The sequence below is a fragment of the Triticum dicoccoides genome, chromosome 1B, assembly GCF_002162155.2.
Source record: "Triticum dicoccoides isolate Atlit2015 ecotype Zavitan chromosome 1B, WEW_v2.0, whole genome shotgun sequence".
In the NCBI taxonomy this organism is placed as follows: domain Eukaryota; kingdom Viridiplantae; phylum Streptophyta; class Magnoliopsida; order Poales; family Poaceae; genus Triticum; species Triticum dicoccoides.
The window spans coordinates 16,489,361-16,513,589 of NC_041381.1; the positions used below are offsets into that span (position 1 = coordinate 16,489,361).

The 24,229-nt window shown below is 46.0% G+C and overlaps 1 pseudogene; it reads right to left on the minus strand.

Annotated features, from left to right (window-relative positions):
• The window catches only part of LOC119299654, a 16,911-nt pseudogene extending 7,564 nt beyond the window's left edge, over positions 1 to 9,347 (minus strand).
• Positions 9,348 to 24,229: the final 14,882 nt, after the last annotated feature.

Genomic DNA, 24,229 nt, shown 5'->3' on the forward strand with positions numbered 1-24,229 from the left:
TTTCCGGCTGAGCTGCCATCCTTTTAACTGGAATTGGTTCTCGACCAATCCAATTGTCTTTGATTGTACCCTAAGGCTATTCAACTTATCCACCCCTAATCAGAGCATTGCTTCTGATCCCTTGATTTGGAAATCATAATTCCTTTGCATTTGACAATTGAGTTAGTCAGTTGTTTCTATAATTTGCTTCCTCTAGTTGAGTACCGATGCTCACGTCAGATCCCTTGTGGACCACCAGATCCTTTGTTGGATTTTATCTGACAACGCCCTTCATATTCAATAACCTTATGAGCCTTTTCTCTGATACATAATGCCTTTGGTAAATTGTATCGTCTGCTTTCTCAACCATGCTATGTCTTCGAGCTTGAGTTAATTACTTCTAAAGATTCTGGTATATGATTCTAAGATGCCCCGATGGGTTGAACCTATGCCTTCCTTAATATGTGTGGGCTCGAAAGTTTTCACGAGTCGTACTCTTCTGATATTTTGCCAGATAAAATTTCAACACTACAACTTCATTGAACGCGAAAAGTGAATGAAAGGTTGTGCATTGGGGAAGTGAGAGTCGACCTCGAACCTTGTGTTCATGCCCATGGACGCGATGTATATCCTATCATGGAAGCTTCTTGTAATAATAACTATTTCCTTGATAACTAACATATGGTATCTGTGAATTGATCCCTTACAACCGTGGTTCCGACCATGATTGTTCTTCCTTGATTCCATTTCTCGGACAAGTTAAAACAATTGTCTTCTATGGATTAATACACCCGTCCAATCTTTACTTTGATCTTGTGTCGAGTATTACCCCCTGGTATCTCAAGATTATCATGGAACTGCATAACTTCTTATGAGTTCTTCATCAAGTGCTACCTTTCCACTGATTCCAATTTTTCACGGGCTCTGAGTTATTATACACTCAAAGACACCGATAACTGAATCGAGTTCGCATTGCGATTCAACAAGTATTTGAACCCATCACTGCTTACAAATTTATTAATCCTTCAAGTCATTCCTAGCCTGTTTGGCTATATCATTGTCGTGACAATTCTAACGGTGCTACCTGGTCCTTATTCTCGGAGCACCAATTTTCGACGATGAACTAACCTTACGTCGATTTTTCCTCGTCATACCCTTTCACCTTAAACAACAAGCTTGAGTTCGAGTTTGTGTCGTAACTGTGGTTCCAATAACCTCTTGCTTCATCATTCCTTTGACTTGATGTCGTCGCTGATTGACTACATCTGCATGAAATCTCTCGACAATTGTGTCGTGATCATCATCAACCTTATGAGCTCTTCCAGGAATTCAATTGAATTCATGATGGGTAATACCATCCTTGCCCCTCGATGATTCCTGTTCTCATCGACCACTTTATTGCCTTCCGTTCAACACAACTTGTTCGCATTTTATGTAAACCTTGAGATCACTGCTACCCAGCAGTTGATGTTCCTTACCTCGGAAGTATTACCATCACTTTTTGTCAAGAATGTGGTGAGAATTTCACCACCTCTTAATAATTCTTGATATCTTAATACTTCTTGCTATCTTCGTTCATTCCTTGGTCCCCGTATTGTTTTCAACCGGAATACCGACAATGGAGCTATGACGTGTGAATTCAAAACTTCTAGCAACCCTATTGCTTTGAAGTGAATGGGCGATAGTTCATTCTAAGTCTTTCGATAATTGAATCACCATTCTAACATCGGCCGTGCAACCTAACCCATATTTCAGGTGCACCGTTCAACCAATGTTTAATTATGTATGTTTTCCTCGAGCATGTCCCATTATATCATTTGATCTAACAAATGTCATCCTCTTGTTCACATTATCGTGGAAATCCATCCATTTGGAATTCTCGGTAAATTGTCGCTGAGCCCATCAGCCACCTCCTCATCCCCTCCTTGGTTTAATGATGAACTATTGCTTCAGAAACCCGCCCCCATAGTTCATTTCCCGAGAATCTTGCAATGTCATTTCGTCGATTTGTGTTGCACCTTTTCCTCTCGGACCCCTTGAGTCTGAGGTATCATGGCACCAATTGGATATGAATCTCGGTCAGATATGATGGAGGGGACAACTTTCCAAGAGTTATGATGTTGATCCTTTGATGACCCGGTAACATGATGTCATGCCTAGCACCCCCCCCCCCGGCTGGAGGACCTATCATTATAGATTCCTTTTCAGCAGGGTTATCCATTCATCCATGTGGGAATTGTAATACTGATTCTACAAGTTATTCCAGATGGATCCTTCGTGATTCCAAAGTCTGATCTTCACCTGAAGGCCATGTCAATGCTATCTCGAAGCATGTCTGCGATACTCTGATTTTCAACAAGAACATCCGAAGCCCAATGCTAAATGTTTCTTGCTCAATTATCCGAACCCCGTTGTATGGGTAATGTCATGAAATTTCTCCCCCCTTACCTAAAGGGTTTTCTACATTATATCCTGTCATGGATATCATGCTCTGCTTATCCTTGGGAAGGATATACCCCCGAAATATGTGTTTAAACACATTTTTCCTTTCCATTGTTCTGTTTAACCTAATGATCACATTTTCCTTTCCATGGGTCTGTTTGAACCTTTCTTGTGACCTATATGATCTAAGCAGCAATATTCTACTGCTTATGTAAACTCCTCGGTGTACAATTCTGTCAGCAACGACCTGTTACTATTGTTGATGACATTTCGGTAGCCACCGATGGACGAGAACTTTGCCTAATGGTCCGCCTCGTTCAACGAGCAGGGAAATGGTTCTCTTCGTCCCTCGCCCTTGGTACCGACATTGTTGACAACAAAACCGACAGGCTATCCTCTGACATACCTTATTATCTTGACCGTGCAAATATTAGCGCCTTCCTACTTTTAACCCACATGGTGGGCCCATAACCCACCGTTCCACAGGATCGAAACCTGACTCTCCTGTACACCCTGTTGTCAGCGTTATTCCTCGTGCTTGACTTTGTATGTAATTCACGGGCCACTTGCCTGTTGATCAATTCTGGTATCGGACACAATACTTATTCCCGTTGCTCTGAACCCCATTCACACTCTGTTGCAGGCAATGAACGATTGCCTATCCGCTTGAAACTTCTTATTGCACCGTCTTACTTTGCTCTCGATGTGTTTCATTTGTTCAACTCGAGAGATACTCATATGTTCATACTTGGGAAACCCCCAGAAGATTTTCCCTTGTAACATCCTATCGTTGTAGAGCTGCCCCTTACCTATTCGTAAGTACGATGGAGATCCCGAAGAAAGGATGACGAATTGATCATGGTGACTTGAAGCAGTGAAATGAAGACATCAACGAAAGGGATCAACTTCTTCGAAAGGGAAGCCAAGACCGAGAAGACTCGTTAGGTTTTTCGCTACCAACACCTTCGCCCCTTACTCCACCGCTTAAATCTCGGGACGAGATTTCTTGTAGTGGAGGAGAATTGTGACGCCCGGGTAATCATGCTACAGTAATTCCACGCTAATGATGCCACGTCCCCTCGGTTACTGTTATTACTCTTGCGATGGTTCAAAAACGGTTTGAATTCAAATTTAAAATCAAGTCAAACAGTTAAAGTTTTCAAAAGTCAAAACTAAAATGTTCTAAATGTAACAAATAATTCATAAGTAATGTTGGTGGAGGAACCACATTTTTATAAAATGTCTAAATGCATTCAATTAATTAAAACTGTCGGTAAAACAAATAAATAAATGTGTTGGTATTTTATAAAATACTAAACTATATTATTTGGGGGTTAAACCTTTTTGTGGCAGAGGTATAATTAGTGCTACTATTTAAGATACAACTTTTATATTTTATAAAACAAAAATAAAAGAAAACTGAAAAGAAATAGAATAAAAAAAAGAAGAAGAAAAGAAATAATAATAATGTTTATTAAATAAATAAATAATAATTAAATTAATTAATTGATTAAGGAATTAATTAAGTTAATTAATCATAATTAGATTAACCTAATTAACTAATTAGTTTAATTAAACTGTAATTAGATTAACCTAAACCCTAATTAATTTAAATAGAGAATGACAGGTGGGTCCCACTGGACCCACATGTCAGGGTTGACTCAGTCAACCCCTGTTGACTGCTGACGTCAGCATGACATCATGCTGACGTCATAAATACATTTTTTTGGATTAATTAAATAAATAATTAAATTCCAAAATTGTTAAAATCTTTTAAAAATCGTATCTTTTAATCCGTAACTCGGATTAAAATATTTTCAACATGAAAGTTGCTCAGAACGACGAGACGATTCCGGATACGCAGTCCGTTCGTCCGCCACACCCCTCTAACCTATCGAACCCGCAACTTTCCCCCTCCGGCTCCTCTGCCCGAAAACACGAAACACCGGGAATACTTTCCCGGATGTTTTCCCCCCTTCACCGGTATCACCTACTACCGCGTTAGGGCACACCGAACACCGCGTATTGCCTTGTTATACTTTGTGATGCTTTGTTTGCTCTGTATTCATTATTTCTTCCCCCTCTTCTCTCCGGTAGACTACGAGACCGACGCTGCTGCTGACCAGTTCGACTACGGAGTTGACGACCCCTCTCTCTTGCCAGAGCAACCAGGCAAGCCCCCCCTTTGATCACCAGATATCGCCTATTCTCCTCTATACTGCTTGCATTAGAGTAGTGTAGCATGTTACTGCTTTCGTTAATCCTATTCTGATGCATAGCCTGACATTGTCGCTACATCTGTTGATACCTTACCTGCAATCCTAAATGCTTAGTATAGGATGCTAGTTTATCATCATTGACCCTACATTCTTGTCAGTCTGCCTTGCTATACTATCGGGCCGTGATCACTTGGGAGGTGATCACGGGTATATACTATACATACATACATACTATACAGATGGTGACTAAAGTCGGGTCAGCTCATTGAGTACCCGCAAGTGATTCTGACGAGGGGGCTGAAAGGACAGGTGGCTCCATCCCGGTAGAGGTGGGCCTGGGTTCTCGACGGCCCTCGACTGTTACTTTGTGGCGGAGCGACAGGGCAGGTTGAGACCACCTAGGAGACAGGTGGGCCTGGCCCTGTTCGGCATTCGCGGATACTTAACACGCTTAACGAGATCTTGGTATTTGATCTGAGTCTGGCTACGAGCCTATACGCACTAACCATCTACGTGGGAGTAGTTATGGGTATCCCGACGTCGTGGTATCAGCCGAAGCACTTCAGACGTCAGCGACGGAGCGGCGCGCGCCGGATTGGAACGTAAGCCTGCTCTTGTATTAAGGGGGCTAGTTCTGCTTCCGGCCGCCCACGCAACGTGCAGGTGTGCTATGGGCGATGGGCCCAGACCCCTGTGCGCTTAGGTTTAGACCGGCGTGTTGACCTCTCTGTTTTGCCTAGGTGGGGCTGCGACGTGTTGATCTTCCGAGGCCGGGCATGACCCAGGAAAGTGTGTCCGGCCAAATGGGATCGAGCGTGTTGGGTTATGTGGTGCACCCCTGCAGGGAAGTTAATCTATTCGAATAGCCGTGATCTTCGGTAACAGGACGACTTGGAGTTGTACCTTGACCTTATGACAACTAGAACCGGATACTTAATAAAACACACCCTTCCAAGTGCCAGATACAACCGGTGGTCGCTCTCCCTCAGGGATATGAGGAGGGGATCGCCGGGTAGGATTATGCTACTTGGAGATGCTACTTGGAGGACTTCGACCTACCCTCTTCTGCCTGTTGCAAGACGAAGGTGACCAGAAGCGTAGTCTTCGATAAGACTAGCTATCCCCCTCTTATTCTGGCATTCTGCAGTTCAGTCCACTGATATGGCCTCCTTTACACATATACCCATGCATATGTAGTGTAGTTCCTTGCTTGCGAGTACTTTGGATGAGTACTCACGGTTGCTTTCTCCCCCCTTTTCCCCCTTTCTTTCGTTCTGGTTGTCGCGACCAGATACTGGAGTCCAGGAGCCAGACGCCACCATCGACGACGACCCCTACTACACCGGAGGTGCCTACTACTACGTGCAGCCCGCTGACGACGACCAGGAGTAGTTAGGAGGATCCCAGGCAGGAGGCCTGCGCCTCTTTCGATCTGTATCCCAGTTTGTGCTAGCCTTCTTAAGGCAAACTTGTTTAACTTATGTCTGTACTCAGATATTGTTGCTTCCGCTGACTCGTCTATGGTCGAGCACTTGTATTCGAGCCCTCGAGGCCCCTGGCTTGTATTATGATGCTTGTATGACTTATTTTATTTGTAGAGTTGTGTTGTGATATCTTCCCGTGAGTCCCTGATCTTGATCGTACACATTTGCGTGCATGAATAGTGTACGATTGAATCGGGGGCGTCACAGCTTGACTCTAAACCTGTTCCATCTTGAGAGACCTATGCACAAGCGAGAAATGTTCATCCATGTTGAGAACCCTATTATATGAATGAATGTAAAATAATTCTAAATATGTAGATTATTAAAATTTGCTGAATAGTTAAAATGCAACTTTCCCATTTGAACCCTAATTAAAATATTTTCCTACCATTTCCTGAAGAAACCACAACTTAAAATACAAAATAAATTCAAGAAAACACATGCAGGTATATACACACATTAGTATTGAAATGGGAGTGTGCATTTTGTTTGCGAAAGGCTTAACTTATAATTTTGATTTTCTCAGTCACTAGATACTACTTATATGACGTAAAAGGGTTCCTCCTGCTTTATATTATAAGGCAACCACCGCACAAGTTCAACAAGCCAAGCAACAAAAGAGAAAAACAAAGAAACATAAACGGCGAAGATACATGATGTCAAAAGAGCCACAAAGAAGCATCGAATGCACCAAGTGCAAGCATGATCATCAAGGCCCTCGGCAAACTAGAGCCAGCAGACGACGCAGCTAAGACGAGGTAGTAGCCCGCTGCAGGAGGATTGCCATGCTCCGTCAATTCACATGAGGCAAGCCATTGCCGGTCCGCCATCCTTCTCAACCGCCAAAGAGGGCCCCCATCCCTCTAGTTCTCGATCAGAGGACACTACGTCGTCGACAGGCACAGTCGCTTACTCCTGAGATCGCATGGCCAGGACCAATTGGTTGCCGGGGAGAGGCCTACAAGCACAGGCACCGCACCACGCAACGGCACAACCCAACATCAACATCGCTGCATGCAGGCACCAACTTCAACCGCACGCAGCCGGGCATGAGCACCTTTGAAGATAACCGACAGCCCACCACCCACGCCGAAGCCTCGACCACCACTCCGCCGTCCCAAGGTGGAGTCTTCAAAAAGAAAAAATGACGTTGGGGCACCATCACCACCCAATCTAGAGACTCTGGGTTTTCAACTGAGACGGGAAGGAGAGGGCGAGGGAAAGATCAGTATGCCTCCTCAAGGAGAACGACGCCGAGGCGCTGCCAACATCATGATCGCCGCAACCAGCCAAGGGTTTCCCATAATCCATCCCTACCAGACCCTCAGCCCCAACAACCACTGGATCCGACCAAAGAGATGTCAGCATCGCCTGCCGGCGAGGTAGGAAGAAACTCGACGGAGGCACCACCATCTTCAGAACCGCTCCAAGGGCCAACGGGGAAGCCCCCGGAGCTAGCCCACGCCCCTCATAGATCCAACGCCCACACAGCCGGGAGCGGCGCTCGTCAGCATCCGTGCCATCCCGCCGAAGAAGGGATGACCCGCTTCACGACAGTGACAACCGCCACCACTCCAGCCGCAACTCGCGTTGGACACCACCAAAGCCATCACGTCGCCGCGAAGCATCATGCCCGCCACCATGCCACTGCGCCCTCTGCTAGCGCTGCGCCGCCCCCAACGAGACCGACCCGCGTCGGCCACCAGTGCACAGCGGAAGAAAGGGCCCGCCGCCACCGACGCTGACCGGGCTTCGCCCGTCAACGCAGGCCGGCGGCGACGAGGGGGGAGGGGAGGAGGAGGGGGTAGGGCCGGCAGTTAGGATTAACCCTCCGCGTTGCTCGAGGGAGCGACCGGGAGGGGGAGAGGGGAACTCAGTCCTGAGATTCAGATACTACTTATATAGTGGGCTTTGCTTTAGTACACAAGTTTGTAAACCAGAACTTTACAAAAGCTCGTGAAAAACAAGCACAAAGTCTTTTTGTTCGCTCGTGTTTTGAGTCGTCCAATCAAGCTATCCATCGTGCATTCAACTAGCTAGCAAAGCACCAAAAGTAAACTAGACCTGTATATTAAATGAATAAGTACGAAACACCAAAATCAAATAGGTTGATCTAAACGTACAGCAGGAGGTGGAACTTGAATATTACCTTCTTGTGGAAAGCATAAATACTCTGATCAGCAGACATGCACCTAAGTACTGATACTATGCTTTCTCGCCCTGCACATAATCTTGCAACTTCAACTTGACCTGTGGACACTATGATCCTGCTCCCCATAGTCTTGTCTGGGAAGCACCTTTTAATCAGATCCCACTCCTCAACAGTGGACAGGTCGTAAAGAACAATCAGCTATCTTTTACTGTTCACATGTCCATTAAACTCTTCAGCCAACTCTTGCAACGTCTTCTCCATTTTCAACAGAGCATCAACCCCTACGGCTGCATGAAATTGCTGCACCAAACTCTGAACAAAGTCTTTTGGATTAAAAGGATGAATCACTCTGACCCAAGCTCGGCACGAGAACTTGCTTTTAATATCTGGATCCTCATACATCGTCCTGGTGATGGAAGTTTGCCCGAGATCAGCACTTGTTCCCCACACTGCAATTACCCTAAGGTCATTCTCCTTCCCGTTGATCAGCTGAAAAAGATCTACCTTTGATATCTCCTGCTTCACCGCATGCCTTGCTTCATCGATGCCAAACAGTGCTGTAGAAGAAATGCTAGACTGCTCTACAGCCATGGCGGCCTTGGATCCAGAGCCCTTGATGAGGTTGTAGCGCATGTTCCTCTGGCTGACATCCTCTACATTGGCTCTGAGCTCCTTCATCTGCTTTGCCACACAGCGACGGTCGAGTAGGTTGCGACGGATACGCCACCAAGACTGCTTCTCGAGGCGCACGGCAAACTCCTGGAGTGTGTCCTCGACGTCATAGGCCACGTCGCGGACTTGCTTCACCCAGACCTTGACCACCCTGTTGCCATCTCCCTCGTCATGAGCGGACTCAAGGAAAGCCTGCATCATCTCGAGCTCATTGGTGATGAATACCTGGTCACGCCGGACTCCGAGCTGCAGAGCCACCTCCTCCGCCAGGGCGGATGTGGCGTATCTAATCGCTCCATTCAGCACGGACTTGCCAACGCTCAGGGCAGTGGCCTCCATGGCACTGATGTTTGGTTTGTGTGTAATGGTTGTGGTGGTTGGAGGCAGTAGTGCAAATGCTGGGCGCAAGTAGATGCAGAAGCTAGGGATGGTGGTCTAAAAGGAGGAGCTTGCTTGGCTGCAAGATCACAGTCGCAAGTGACATCGCCAAGCTCCCAGTTGTGCTAGATGCAGTGCAACCCCTAATAATTAAAGTTCAGTTGAAGCAATCCAACTATGGCATGTGCACCCCTTGAATACATCGAGGCCAGAGATAGAGATGCATTTGAAATTGCATCTTTGCTTGGGACCATATGGGATGTCTTGCACCAAGTATAAAGTAAAAACTAAGGACTGTATTTCATACTCAGCTGATGAAGGTTTGTGATATGGCCTTGCATAATCAGTCTACACTGCCCAACTAACTGAATCTTTAAGTGGTGATAGCTTCTTAAGTTATCTGAAATTTCTATAAACCTCATGATGAAGCTCAACTACGAAGCAGGTTATGGGCAAATTATTCAAAGCTCAGAATCGACTGCTTTTGCAAGATCGGAACAGGTGCATGCCTTCTCACAGGTGCCAGTTGTCTCTTAGGAGTTAGGATTCTGGGTGAGCAGAGGACATAATTCTTAATGGAACCCAAGGAGAAGACATTGGCACAAGAACCAACCAGTCGCTGAATATTTTTGTGTTCCCGTTGTAAGTACAGATAACCTAAATAATACTTGGGCTGTTGCATACCATTGTGTGGGTAACAGTAACCCACCTCGTTTACACTGCCTACTGTACATATGTTATATACTAATCATGAAGCCAACAGCATGGACTAAGAAACAGATGCTGGTTGAGCAAGTTGACATATATCTTTGTATGAAGGGCACACATGATGATGAGTACTAGTTATGCTGAGAACAAGGACACCTCCATAATGCTGAAAAATCATAAAACTTTTGTTAGTCTACAGCAATGTTTTAAATAGCGGGCTATGGAAAATAGCGGCGGGCCTCCAAAAACAACTATAGCGGAGTTATAGCGGGCTATATCGGGATATTTCTGAAGGCGACCATTTAGCGGCATCTTGCTGAAAAGGCTATAGCGGAGCTATAGCTGGCTATTTAAAACATTGGTCTAGAGACAAATCACATGTCCCCACATAAAGGAGGAGCTATTGCTCCAAGCTCAACTATCACTTGCTGGGGCGAACAAACAACCTTTAGTTTAAACTTTGGTAAAATGCAGTATGCTATGAATGAAAATAGTAGTCTGCTAGCTGTGACGACACCGAACAGATGATACGAACACAAAGTAGACTAACCAGTGTCACAAATTACAGACAACCAATTGGAAGATAATAATGTGCTGCACATGAAAGGCCTCAGTAATTTGCAGTAGAGAATCAAATAAGAAGTTTTCATCCACAATGGATAAGAAGGCAAGGACCAAGTCCTTTCCAGGAGAAAAACAACTATAAATGACATGAATCTTCTCAGACTTTGTACTATTATTAGCAGTTACCAGGCCCCGCCACATTATCGGTTACAATACCATCTTGGTAAGACTAGTAACAGCATAAATCAGTTGTTGGGAAAACCTCTACTAGCAACACATGAGGCAGATAGTATCCCGCACACATTATGTTTGACCTATAGCTGAGACATAGTTTTCACAACAAGCATTAATTATGAGATATGTTGTCACTTTGAGGTCGGGTTCGGCACTGAGGTGATTATGACGATCTATCTCTTGCCACCAACAGCCTATTTTTCTATTCAACCATTTTTTTCTGCTTTCCTGGCTATATTTTTTCATATGAAAACGAGTTAGAAAATTGACCCTAAGTTAGCTAAGAGTGAAAAGGGCGGCTCGGAGATAAAATCACTGTCCATGCAATTAAACCGTTGTTCAAAGTGCTTGACATGGGGTTAAACCAGCTCAAAATAAAATAATTTGAAAGGAAGTGACATGAGCAGATAGGCTCTGTTTGTGACTGCATATCTGTGATGTGCTAACTTATTTTGTAATCTACACCTGGAAAATAGCTACGAGAAATGAAAGGAAATAGTTAGCCACAAGAAAAAATGGGCTAAATCTTGTTTAAAAAGCTGGATTGCAATATATACAACGCCAGGTGTGGCCACAATCTATGGAGCAAAACTAACATTTTTCACTGATGAACAGGTGACACTAACTGAAGTTTTGACTAAACATTTATTTTACCTTTCCATCAAGTGAGCCCATATAGAGATGCCTCAACTAATCCGGGAAACCATGTAAATATCATTGAAAAAGGGGAGATTCCACATGACTCCTCAGTCCTCGTTTCACAACATCACAGATTTTGTAATGCGTTTGTTTGCTGCACTGACCTAATTAAGTGGTAGCGTAATTTTAATGGTCCCGACGCAAATCACATGAAAGATTAATTTACCAGAACATTGCCCATACAAGCAAAGACTTGAATTCACCAAATTTGAGGCACATCCTATCTGATGCACCGTACCAGCATTTATTTGTGCAGCAAAATAATTGAGTTTTCCTGTTGTTGTTTATTTTGGAATTGCTACTGACGCAGAAATTGAAATGGAGTACCTATATAGCACAATACTAGTGTTTTTGAAATCCATTTATCCACACGCAATTAATAATTGCAACTCTCATTTGTCAAAAAGCTGAGGATATCTAATCAAGGGTTACTCAGACTTTATCCAACATCTAAAAGGAACAATATGTTCTTTCAGTAACTATAAATCGGATAAAATAGCTAAACTAGAGTTAAGAGCTAGCTCAAACCTCATCGCCGGAATTATTCATCTACTTTCATTAACTGAGCTATTCGATGATTCATTATCAGTTCATTTGTTTCTTTAAATATGCATGTAGGTCAGTTTTCTTTGGACAACACACCATTATCTCTTAAAAGTAAGAACAACCGGCCAGTTGCGTAGCATACGTACCATGCATCACACTTCAAGATGTCTCCAACTAAGCATAGTAACATATTCAAATCATCAGTACATCTATATGTGTGCCATTTCCAACTTGCCAATATGTATATGTTGTGTTTAGCAGTGTGGTAGATTCCCAGACAGCAGACTGTTAACTTTGCCAGACTACAATTTCTTAGAAAGAGAAAATATACACATTAGAGGCCGGAAGCAGTACAGATGCATCCATGTCAAGTGCATGGTGTGCTACTAATTATCAGGACACGGATGTTCAACACTATAGACCTAAATAACCAAAACTGTATCGTCTACGAGAATCCAGAACAAGTGGCCACCACGAACTGAAATACTACAATGATTAATTGATACTGCAAAGCAAATGGAACAGTGCACCATACAGCAAAGCACTTCCTTTCTTTCCTTCTCTTTTGTTTGAGGGATAAAGCAGATTAAGTGTTTTGACACCTCACCTTTTCAGCATCCGGCAGCCGGAGCTGGAACTACAGGAAAAACAGTTTTCTTCAGTTTTCATATCTCCATCGAGACAAACATGGCCAATAAAACAAAGGTAGCTAAGGACGCTGGAAACCTTTTATTCCAGATGGTAATAGCCCTCTGAAAATGAGAAGAGTCATTTTGGATCGGCCAAGAATCTCGTGTGATTCCTATATATGGCTCTCCGCATGTGCACCCCAACTAAAGTTGTGATAGAACTGAGACCACAAACACTCAAAAGCAGCAACGGCTAATTAGTTTGGCCACACGGCGTGGATCGAGCATAAAGTTGCATCGGTTATTCAGACCGGAGGCGTGCGTGCGTGCATGTGACCGATGAGTCAAAGGCTGAAATGTTGCTAGGGTCGATGAGCCGGCTCTCTGCCCACCATGATGGCCTGCTTTTAGTTATGATCTGATTCAGTAATTTGAACCACTCTTTGTCCTGTCTGCAGGTTGTCTAGTGTATGATAAACTGAACAATCGCTAGTACTATTGGAGTAATAAACTTCAGTTTAGCAGGGAGGGAGGCATGTGGCATGCAACAACTAACAAGGCTCGAGGGTCGGTGAAGTTAGTTTTTTTTTTTGACGGGAAGGCCTTCATGGCTAGCTTATTTTCTCAAATAAAAGTTACATCATCAACTAAAAAGGTAGATATAAAGTCGGGCGGTGCGTCCCACCAAACAAATGGTGGATCAACACGCCCCCATTGCGCTAGCACATGAGCTACCATATTCGACTCTCTATTACAATGTTCAATAAGGACCTTCCCGAATTCCTGGAGTAAACTTCGACATTCATCTAAAATTGGTGTTGCGACCATTGAGTGTCCAGTGTTCTGGTTTAATGCGTCCACCACCACCAAATTGTCCATTTGGATGAAAATAGAGTTGCAGCCTATATTCAGTGAGAGCTTTAGACCTTCCATGAGGGCCGCAGCTTCCGCTGAAACTATGTCAGGGACATGTTCAAGTCTTGCAATGGATGCGCATACAAACAGACCATGGTTGTCACGGACAATTGCCCCACACGCTCCTGAGTGGTCATCTTCCGAAAATGAGGCATCAACATTAAGTGCAATGACAATGGTCTTTTCCATCTGTTTAATCTTGGCGTCACACTTGGCTTTTCGGCAGCCCGTACAAAGTTCAGGGCCACTGCTTGTATGGCACTGCTAGTTCGGGATGGGGACTGAACTTCCTCATTCCTAACGATCAGACATCGTTGCCATCACAAGTACCAGCCTGTCACGGCAACCATCTCTGGAATTTGGACCACATCAATATATTGTTCCTGGTTAGCTTTGTCGCATAACAAGGCATCCAGAACTTCAGCGCCAGATTTTCCATCAGTGCATGAGGCGTTTATTCTTTCCAGTAACCCGAGTTGCAACCAAATCTCCTTCGCTCTACCACAACTGAACAACATATGTGATACATCTTCCGCGTGTAACTTGCAGATCGGGCATTGGCCGGATGTTGCAATATGTCGGTTAGCCAAAACACCCATACAAGGTACAGCATTGTGAAGGCATCTCCATAAAAAGATTTTAACTTTGCTTGGGACTTTCAAACTCCACAGCTTTGCCCAAACCGGATGCTGAGCTGATCCTCCTCCGTACATTGGACCGGGATTGGAGTCAATGTAATTATCTTCCCACTGTCGGTAATAAGCTGATTTTACACTGAAAATTCCTGACTTGGTGAGGTGCCACGCCACGAAGTCTTCAGTGTCATCCTGGTAAATGGGGATCTGGAGTATGCGATCGGCATCAACGGGCCAGAAAATTTCACGCACAAGAGCTTCATCCCATGCACCTGACACCGGGTCAATTAACTCATGGACTCTAGTCAGGACACAATTACCTCGAAAAGTTATGATCTTTCTTGAACAGCTAGAAGGAATCCAACTGTCCTCCCAGATATTAATTTTGTGACCACTTCCCACTCTCCAAATGCATCCCTTCTTAAAGGTCTGGATACCCGCCCATATACTTTGCCAAGCATAAGAAGATCCCTTCTTCAATTCACAATTTAGAATGTCACCACTTGGGTAGTACTTTGATCTTAGTACTCTTGCACACAAAGAATCAAACTGATCAATAAGTCGCCAGCACTATTTCGCGAGCATCGCAAGATTAAAGCAATGAATGTCTCGAAAGCCCATGCCACCTCTATTCTTTGGGACACACATCTTCCATCATGCGAACCAATGCATTTTGCGTTGATCTTCTCCGTCACCCCACCAATAGTGCGAAATTGCGTCAGTGATTCCCTTACAATTTTTTTTTGGGAATTTGAACACGCTCATCGCATATGTTGGGATAGGTTGAGCCACCGCCTTTATCAAAGCCTCTTTGCCGCCATAGGATAGTGTCCTTTCCTTCCACCTGTTAACAATTTGCTGAATTCTCTCTATGAGATGTTTAAAACAATCCACCCTATCAACCTCGATAATTGACGGCAGCCCCAAATATTTGTCAGAGAGGGACTCCGTCATAATATCCAAAAATTGGCACACCTCCACCTTAGCATCAACATCAGTATTGGGGCTGAAAAAAATATATGATTTAGCAGCACTAACCATCTGTCCTGAAGCAGAACAATAATCATCCAGAATAGTCTTCAGTGACGTGGCGTCGGCTGCATCCGCCCTCATCAAGATAAGTGAATCATCAGCAAATAATAAGTGAGATATCGTAGGTGAATCACGACAAACCTTGACCCCATTGAGATTGCCCACTTCCTCCTCATGTGCGATTAGAGCAGAGAGGCCTTCAACACATAACAAAAATAGGTAAGGGGATAGAGGATCCCCTTGCCTAAGGCCTCTACTTGGGCTGAACGGGTTGGTTTCATTTGAGTTGAATCTCACCTTATATTCAACAGAAGACACACAAGCCATAATAAGTTGAACCCATCTCACATCGAATCCAAACTTGATCAAGATAGCCTTCAGAAAAACCCACTCAACACGGTCATATGCTTTGTGCATGTCAAGTTTGACTCCACATGAACCAACCTTCCCTTTCTTCTTCTTCATGCTGTGAAGACACTCATATGCAACAATGACATTATCAGTTATGATGCGGCCAGGAACAAACGCACTTTGGTTTTCACTAATTATCTCTGGAAGAAATACTTTCAAGCGCGCTGCCAACATCTTTCCAATGACCCTGTAGACAACATTACATAGACTTATGGGCCTGAATTGGGAAACAGTTTCAGGCGTGTCCACTTATGGGATTAGAACGATAGTGGTGGTGTTCCATCCCTCGGGGATCACCCCACTATTAACCGCTTGGAGCACCTCCCTCACAAGATCATCCCAACAAGATGCCAATTTTTTTTATAAAAAATAGCATGCAACCCGTCTGGGCCTGGAGCTTTAATATCTCCAATGCTAAACAATGCGCGCTTCACTTCCTCAGCAGTATATGGTGCCAGCAAGGCCTCATTCATGTACGGAGTAACTTTCGTTTTGACTTTATTGAAGACTTCAACTTTCGGTTCTATGACTTCAGATGTGAACAAGCTCCGAAAATATGTATCAATTAAACCTCTCATTTCTTCGTTATCTTCTCGCCATGCACCATTTACATCCATCAATCGACGAATAAAGTTTCTTTTCTTTCTCGCCGTCGCAAAGTTATTGAAGAAGTTGGTGTTACGGTCACCATTTTTCAACCAGTTCGCCCTACTGCGCTGTATCCAATATATTTCCTCCTTCTCCATTGTTTCTTCAATTTCAATAAGCAACTCCCTTTGCCGATCTGCCGACTCATCAGTGAGTGGCCCTAACCGCAAAGAATACAGCTCCTCCTTTAGCTTCTTAAGCCGACGCTGGGGGGATTTAAGAACCTCCCTATCCCAAATGTGTAAGTCTGCATGCACTGATGCGGTGCGGTCTGCTAATGATCGCAGGCCTGCAGAATTTTCCCACGCCTCAGTTACCTTCTTCGTGACATCATCTTCTTTGAGCCAACTTGCCTCAAACTGCTTTGAGGTATTACGCTGTTGACTGTCCACATCTACCTCTCCTTCTAGGTTCAACACAAGAGGCCTATGGTCAGACTTAATATGTGCTGCGTTGGTCACAAATGCATTCGGGAACAGACCATACAAGCTCCCATTGCAGACCACTTTGTCAAGTCGTTGACGCAGCCGTCTCCGGCGCCATGTAAACTGATCACCCACCGCTCCCATATCCTCCAACTCGCAGTCAACCAATGCATCATGGAAGTCCTGCATCATGCGTGTCGGCCGCGGGGCTCCTCCTTCCTTCTCATGCGAATAAAGAATTTCGTTGAAGTCTCCCGCGACAACCCAAGGTGCATTATAGTGAGTATGCAGGCCGCGCAGGTACGTCCACGACAGATGCTTGTCCTCCCATCTAGGTTCTCCGTAGAACCCGGTAAAACGCCATCGCTCTTCTGGCAGCGAGCCCACCATTACATCAATAAAGTTCTTGGTTTTTGCCACCACTTCAATCGCATTTGGGTTCCGCCAAAACAAGATTAGGCCGCCACTAGCGCCAACACTTTCAACCACCTCAAGATGGTCCATCCTCAGTTTCTTCAACAGTTTCTTTGCCCTTGCTGTGTTCAAATGTGTTTCGGACAAGAAAAACACACCCGGCCCCCATTGCTTCTGGATGTCCAGAAGCGCCCTCTCCGCCGCGGTGCTGGCCAAACCGCGGCAGTTCCAGCATATGATTTTCATTGCGTCCGGCGATCCTCCTCACGGGAGGTCGCCGGTGGCTCATTGTTTGTTTCACTAAGCTCTGATCTATGCCTTTTCTGATCATGTATCTTCTGCGGGGTGCTCATCAGATTCTTGTCAATAGGTTCTGTGGCTATATTCTCTAATAAGCTCACTTTATCAAATACAAAACCTGGAGGGGATGCCGAGGCCTGCACCCTCCCATCATTGATTGTACCGTCTTGTCCAATAAGTCGTTTCCTAGCAATAGGAACAATTGCACGAGCAGGGCGTTCAGGGATCTCCCCTAAATCCAAGTCCATGTTTTCCTGCGGGCTCGGATCACCTGCTGCACCTCTACCTCTTCCAAAGCCTCCTCCCCTTCCTGGAGCAGCTCCACCCCGGACAAAACCCCTACCAGTTCCTCCACGGTCGCCTGAGTTATCAAAGTTTACTAGGAGCCATTCACCCCACTCACACTCTTCGGGCCTGTGGATCCCATCACCACATTCAGTCACGATGTGCCCAATCAAACCACAAAAGTCACAAAAATCAGGGAGCTTCTCATACTCAACAGCATACTTCTTCTCTTTGAGAGTCAAGGGGACGAACCGAACCAGCGGAGTATTCAACATCAGAAAGACACGAGCACGCAAGTATCTCGCAGGATTCAGACGCCCCTCATTCACTACAACTTTTATGGGTGGAATCCCAACTTTTCGAGCAATCTTTTCTGCCAAAGCCGTGTTCTTCATCAGACCTTCAGGAATCCCCATAATTCTGGCCCAGACTGGGATCCTATCCAGCTTGTAATCTCTGACATCGGATATACCATCATACTCTTCAATCACAACAGCCGCGTTGCGGAAAACCCAGGGACCGCCTCCCATCACTCGGTTCCAGTCGCCTAGGCACATGAATTGGGCAAGAAACAGGTTGGGTTCCACTGGCTTAAACGTCACTCCTTGGGCAGAAGCCCACGCATTGCGCATCGCCTTAAACAAGGCAGCATGACTGAAGGGCTTCTGTGTATGAACCCTAAAGATTCCTATCCAGCGAGTCTCCTGAATCAGCCCTTCCACTTCACCTGATAGGTCTAGTTCCTCTTCTTCTTCACCATGGAGATTCAACCCGCTAAACCTGTCCTCAAGATTTGGGGCGGATCCACTGCCGTGGCCCTCCCCGCTGCTACCTGGAACCCCTCCTGCTGGGTTCTCTGTCGCCATTGAATCGCCGGTACACGCTAGCACCTTCGATCTACAATCTCCACGCAAGGGGCGACCTGGATCGATGGGAAGATGGACTCTGTCGGGAGCGCCGCCAGAGGAAGCAGGGGAACCCTAGCGGGAGCCAGGGGAAAAAAAGCCAGAGTCCTGATCGAGCGTTCGTGCTTTGCTGCCCGGGGTCGGTGAAGTTAGTTTGCGTGGTGGTGCCGCAGGGTGTTGCTGGGCAGTATCTTATCTCCCACCTGGGAATGGGATGGGCACGCACAATACATTAGGGTGGGAATAGGCTCAAACAAAACGTAAATTGCTTACTTTGGGGGTTGTTCGTCAAATCAAAAACTGCATCTTCATCTGGTACTAAATTGCTTAAATTGCTTATCTGATACTATAGAATTATAATAATGCGACTGCTATTGTGACAGACAAGAAATGCTACAGCGTGGATATGCGAAATTTATCGTACGGGGACTGGCGAAGGGCTCACCGCGCGCTGGGAACGGGGCGAGGAGGAGCCGAGGAAGAATAAGCCGATTTCATCGTCCTGCAACGGCGGCGGGTACGCAGACGGGTCGCGTCCGTCGCATCCTGGCGCCCCACCGGGCACACAGAATCGTGGCGGGGCGGGCTCCGCCGGCCAGCTCCATGCGGTGGAGCGGCGGCCTTGGGCGGAGGGGGAGAAATGAGAACGGCGGCTGATTTGGGCCGAGTCAGCCCAGATCTGTACCGACATGGCAGTTTATTTTTTTTATTCTTTACAATAGCGACTTTTTTTCCCGAAAAAAGGGTTTTCTCATGCTTTGTATACAAAGCAACCAACCGTGACAACCAACATTAGATGCTGGACGGAAGCAGCACAGTCACGCCCAAATGAAATGAAAGAGAAAAATACAAGAGAAACAAATGCCGACAACGGCGGATCGACAAAAAAACGAAGAAGCCTCCTGGCCGCTGCACACCGGAGATCGCCCATCAAGCTCCAAGCCTCCGAAGTACCGGTACCAATCAACACCTGCAAGAAGGGAGGCGATGATGACGATGCTGCTGCCAAGGGTTTCCCCTGGGTACGTGGTGAGGAGAGAGAGGAAGGGTAGCCCCAACGCCCTCCAAGAAGGTCCGGCGGCACCCTCATGCGCCACTACGTCGGTGTCAGCCAAGCCAACAGGGATTTCTCCCGATCCCAACCTTCACCTCAGGCACTCCGGAGCTCGCCCCCAAACAGACCCCCACCCTGCGCCAACCCGGTCACGAAGTTTCCTACACTGTCTCACCACAGCACCGTGAAAAGCAAGGCCTGCACGATGAAGAAGAGGAGCTGGGACTAGGGCAGCAGCACCGTCGGCACGGGGGAGGGCCCCACCTCCACCGTCAAAGACGGTAGCTGACCGGAGCAATAGCAGGAACATACCAGGCCCGTGGCTGCATAGGCCCGGATGGGATCTCCAAGACCCATAAAGTTCCCGCCTTCGCGCTGCAGTCGGCATGCCGTCGGCGTTGCCGCCCCTGTCCAAGCTGCAGCTCTGCCTCACCACGCAGAAGACAACAAAGCCACATCAGGGACCGACCTGCTAAGACCTAGATGGGGCCCGCAAGGCCCAGATCTAAGCCGGGAACGCGCCACCAAGCCACACCGCCGCCACCAGGTCCGCCGCCGGTCACCGGACCGCTGCCAACCCGAGCGACACCGCAGCCGCCCCCCTGCCCCGGGCCAGGAGGACGCGCGCGCGAGGAGAGGAGGTCCTACCGCCGCCGGCACCCCGAGCTGAAGCCAGAGGCGCCCGCCGGCGACGACAAGGGAGAGGATGAGGGGGCGAAGCAGAGAGCAGAGGTGTTGGGGCCACCCCGACCGCCTCCCGGGGGGTCGGCGTGAGGGCGGAAGGAGGGGCGGGGAAGGAAGGGCGGGGAAGGGGGCGGATCCGGGCCGCGCGCCGGCGAGGGCGGCCGGATCCTGCTGGAGACGGGCGGGGGAAGGCGGGACGGTGAGGGTTTCAGGGGTGGGAGGTGGGAGCCTGTTGGGAGCGGGTCTCCGCACAAGCAAATATCAAAGACACCTTTGCCGCCGACTTTTGGTTGTTAGAGAGACTAGACTATAGCGACATGACAGTGGTCATGGGCGTGAAATATGCCTGAAGCGGGCGCAACAGTTGGCCGGCCCAGCGCGCAGAAGGCCGCAGACCTTGAAGCGCTCCTTTTTTTCTTTTTTTCCCACCTTTTTGTTTTTGTTTTTTATATCTGTTCATACTTAGAAATATTCTATATATATATATATATATATATATATATATATATATATATATATAGACGTACAGACAATCTGAAAAATAGTGTTAACCAAGCATTTGAACAATGTTAAATGTTCTTAGAGAAAATGTTTCTCATGTATATAAAAATATATAATGTGTACGAAAAAAGTTAAACATGTATTTAGAAATGTTACTAAAGCATTGAAAAATAATTAGCAAGCATTTTAAGAAAAAATGAATGTGTATAGAAGAATGTTTGTCATGCATACGATACAATACTAATACATTGTTTATGAAAAAATACTGATAATTTATTTTAAAAAAGTTAAATGTGCATAAGCAAATGTTCCTACTGTATACAAAAAAACTACAACATATGATAAATAATACTACACATCAAAAAACATATATTTAAAAAAGTTAATTCTGTATTTAAAAAATGTTCCTGGTGTGTACGAAAAAACTACAACATATGATAAATAATACTACACATCAAAAAACATATATTTAAAAAAGTTAATTCTGTATTAAAAAATGTTCATGGTGTATACATAAAAATGTAAATTGTATGTGAAAAAATGTTTATTGCCATTAAAAATGTTGCAGTAACTTGTGCATCAGTGTCTCGAACTCTTCGGGGCCGAATTCTTCAACAACTGCCTGACGAAACACGTCCCAGTTGAGCTCACCATGAGTCTGACGGAACGCCCGCAGCCAGAGAGCAGCATGGCCGTTGACGTAGAGTGTTGTCGTGGCTACCCAGTTGTGTGGAGGCACACGGTAGAGTTCAATATACTCCAAGCAACGATCCAACCATACGTGTGGTGTGTCTTCATCGAAGCACGGGAAATGATGCTTGGGCGGCCTGATGGAGTACTCCTCGCGCAACACTGGCTATGGTACGCGTCCTGGAAATGCGAGGGCTTTGTCTGGCCTGGCGAGCAGTGGCGGACCGTCGCTGGGGAGAGGCGCTTACGAAACGAAGCCCGTGGCGGTTTGCGGTATGCGCAGAGAGCTTGGAGCTGGCGTGGCGCCCGGATCAAGCGGTGGTGTTGGTGGCTGACGCCCAACCTGCGTCGCAGGGGTTTGGAGCACCACCGCCGACAGGTCTTCAACTTGTGAACCTGTGGATGGAGCCAACGACGCCGATGTGGACACGACCTTGCACACGCTGTCGTCGTTGTCAACGTCGCCCTGAGTGAGTCCGATCTGTTTTGCCAGGCTCCGCACCTCGTGGGTCACCTAGTTGTTGAAAGCAGTCTGTGCCTCTGCCCGCTTGTCCGCGAGCACTTTCTCCTCGGCGAATCTGGAGAAAGTGCTCGCGGAGGTTGGGAGCTACAACATCTGTGCTGAAGGCTTGGAGGGCGCCGTGTGAACCACCTAGAGCGGATCGAACCCCACATAGGATTTTGTGCGATCTCACTGGAGTGGAATCGCACCTTCGGTGGTGGATGTTACCGATCTGGTCAAGGGAGAAGGGATGCCGTGGTGCGAAGAAATTCTCAATGAGATTGAAGGCTCTAAATATCAATTGTGACAACCGACCGGGCTAGATAAATCGCACATGGAAGGATTTAGGGAGAGGAGAGGTATGAGACGAGATGAGGTAGGGAAGGGGATGGGATTTTCCTGAGCGTTATACTCGCTGTTGTGTCCAATGAGGACCATACACGCACACGGCAACGCTTGGGCCACATGCGGCCCAAAGCTACCCACTGGGCTCAGCCCACCTCTTACACACTTCTCCTTCTCCTCCTTGTCTACCGCTACGCCAGCAACAGCCAGCGCTGGAAATAAAGGAAAAACATATTTCTACTTCATCAGAGTACTGCAAGAAGGAAGCACACCAACTATTTTTTTTGCGGGAAATCTTTCGTTCTATTCATCTTCAATCATGGCAGTACAACGAATACCAAAAATAATAAAAATTACATCGACCACCTAGCGACGACTACAAGCACTGAAGCGAGCCGAAGGCGCGCCGCCGTCATCGCCCCTCCATCGTCAGAGTCGGGCACAACTTATTGTAGTAGACAGTCGGGATAAACACAAAGAAGCAACTAATTCAGACGCAGCTCAGGACGTAAACCAACAAGACCTTGCTTATGATTTTTTTTAAGAAAAGAAACTTAAGATATTAGAAATATAATAGGTCAGTCATTCGTATAATACCTTCCATGCATGGATTAAAACACTCCTATTTTATCCTAAAGCTCCGTAGCTTCAGCTTCTCCAGACTATGGCGGGCATTGAGCCCCTGGAATCCATTCAGTTTGGCAAGGTTGCCTTGGCACTGATATGGTCATTCAGTTTCCTCCATTCTACCGCAAATTTTGGTTAGTCTGCCAAAAAGCAGCCAATGGCTACTAAACTCACTATTGCAAGCGGAAGTCATTTACATTTCTTTAGGATCAGATTTGCCTGTTCAACCAACTAGGGATACTGCTCATACAAATTCGTAGCCCTATCAAATACCTGAAATGGATACAAGTTAAGATTATAAGTATTTGTATCAATTATAATCAGTTATATGTGTTATAACTTATTTATATTGAATTAGTTTTCTATTTGTGGTAGTCAGGAACTGATTAGTTTGCATGTGTAAGTCACAATGTTCTAACCTTTGTTCGCTGGGAAAGATGCTCAGTAGTTAGTTAATAACATGACATCATGCTACTGTAGTTGGTCGCGATCTGGGTCTATTATGATTATATAAGTTGATTTCACTAACCAGCATGGTGGTAACGTCGAGTCTGAGTTGAGCACCGACCACTTTGCTCTTCATGTTGTCTCAAGGTTGGCCAATCTACCTTGAAGTTGCTAGAGACGGGCTCAAGGACAATCCATCATATGGTGGTCATTGTGGTGGCAAAGGATGCCGGCCAAGATCTCATCATTGCTCGAAAGGATGAATTTTGTGGACCTCACCATCTATTTCCCCGGTTCAGGTGAGACCTTGGTCTCCTCTCCCTCTCTGAGATGGTGCCGGCCATTGAGCAGATGACTTGGTGTTTGGACATACATAGTAGAAAATCGTCTGACAAACTATAGCCGCACGGAATGCATCATGGGAGTGTAACTTAACAACAGTCTCCCATCTATTGAGGAACTTGTGCTTCTCGATTGTAACTTTATGAACATTGAATAAACTCCTTTTACCACGCAAAAAATCTGCGTCACTATAGCTGCATGGTCCGTTATATGAGTTGCGAATACGCCGTAGCCTGTATCCATCCATAAATTTTAAGGTTTATGGATGTCACATAGAATATATGGGCGATATGTACGTGATTATCATAGAATTACCTGGTGTCCCGTGACACCTGCTGGACATACATTGGTCTGCCCCCCG